Genomic DNA, 2,239 nt, shown 5'->3' on the forward strand with positions numbered 1-2,239 from the left:
GTTGCAATTTCTGTGTTTCATCAACACTCTGATATTCCACAGATTACAGAATGCCTCCAGATGTGCATCGGAAACTACTACTGGTATTCCAGGGAACGATCAAAGCGTAGACTGTTGAGACATTACTTTTATGGAGGAATGTGCGCATGGTGACTGTTGTATTCAATCCCGATGCAATTTCTGTGTTTCATCAACACTCTGATACTCCACAGATTACAGAATGCCTCCACATGTGCATCGGAAACTGCTACTGGTCTTCCAGGGAACGATCAAAGCGTAAACTCTTTGAAACATTACTCCCGTGGAAGAAAGTGCCTATGGTGATTGTTGTATTCAATCCCGATGCAATTTCTGTGTTTCATCAACACTCTGATAGTCCACAGATTACAGAATTTCTTCAGATGTGCATCAATAACTACTACTGGTCTTCCAGGGAACGATCAAAGCGTAGACTGTTAGAGACATTACTCCCATGGAGAAAAGTGCGCATGGTGACTGTTGTATTCAATCCCGATGCAATTTCTGTGTTTCATCAACACTCTGGTAGTCCACAGATTACAGAATGCCTCCAGATGAGCAATTGAAACTACTACTGGTCTACCAGGGGATGATCAAAGCGTAGACTGTTTGAGACATTACTCCCATGGAGGAAACTGCGCATGGAGACTGTTGTATTCAATCCCGATGCAATTTCTGTGTTTCATCAACACTCTGATAGTCCACAGAGTACAGAAAGCCTCCAGATGTGCATCGGAAACTACTACTGGTCTTCCAGGGAAAGATCAAAGCGTAGACTGTTAGAGACATTAGTCCCATGGAGGAAAGTGCGCATGGTTACTGTTGTATTCAATCCCGATGCTATTACTGTGTTTCATCAACACTCTGATAGTCCACAGATTACAGAATTTCTTCAGATGTGCATCAATAACTACTACTGGTCTTCCAGGGAACGATCAAAGCGTAGGCTGTTGGAGACATAACTCCCATGGCGGAAAGTGCGCATGGTGATTATTGTATTCAATCCCGATGCAATTTCTGTGTTTCATCAACACTCTGATAGTCCACAGATTACAGAATGCGTCCAGATGTGCCCCGGAAACGACTACTGGTCTTCCAGGGAACGATCAAAGCGTAGACTGTTGGAGACATAACTCCCATGGCGGAAAGTGCGCATGGTGACTATTGTATTCAATCCCGATGCAATTTCTGTGTTTCATCAACACTCTGATAGTCCACAGATTACAGAATGCCTTCAGATGTGCATCGGAAACTACTACTGGTCTTCCAGGGAACGATCAAAGCGTTGACTGTTTGAGACATTACTCCCATGGAGGAAAGTGCGCATGGTGACTGTTGTATTCAATCCCGATGCAATTTCTGTGTTTCATCAACAGTCTGATAGTCCACAAAGAACAGAATGCCTCCAGATGTGCATCGGAAACTACTACTGGTCTTCCAGGGAACGATCAAACATAGACTGTTAGAGACATTACTCCCATGGAGGAAAGTGCGCATGGTGACTGTTGTATTTAATCCCGATGGAATTACTGTGTTTCATCAACACTCTGATAGTCTACACATTACATAATGCCACCAGATGTGCATCAGAAACTACTAGTGGTCTTTCAGGGAACGATCAAAGCGTAGACTGTTTGAGACATTACTCCCATGGAGGTAAGTGCGCCTGGTGACTGTTGTATTCAATCCCGATGCAATTTCTGTGTTTCATCAAAACTCTGATAGTCCACAAATTAAAGAATGCCTCCAGATGTGCATCGGAAACTACTACTGGTCTTCCAATGAAAGATCAAAGCGTAGACTGTCTGAGACATTGCTCCCATGGCGGAAAATGCGCATAGTAACTATTGTATTCAATCCCGATGCAATTTCTGTGATTCATCAACACTCTAATAGTCAACAGAATGCCTCCAGATGTGCATCGGAAACTACTACTGGCCTTACAGGGAACGATCAAAGAATAGACTGTTTCAGAATTACTCCCACGGAGGAAAGTGCGCATGGTCACTGTTGTATTCAATCCCGATGCCATTACTGTGTTTCATCAACAGTCTGATAGTCCACAAAGAACAGAAAGCCTCCAGATGTGCATCGGAAGCTACTACTGGTCTTCCAGGGAACGATCAAACGTAGACTGTTAGAGACATTACTCCCATGGAGGAAAGTGCGCATGGTGACTGTTGTATTTAATCCCGATGGAATTACTGTGTTTCATCAACAC

This window comes from Schistocerca gregaria, unplaced genomic scaffold (genome assembly GCF_023897955.1).
Source record: "Schistocerca gregaria isolate iqSchGreg1 unplaced genomic scaffold, iqSchGreg1.2 ptg000285l, whole genome shotgun sequence".
NCBI lineage: Eukaryota > Metazoa > Arthropoda > Insecta > Orthoptera > Acrididae > Schistocerca > Schistocerca gregaria.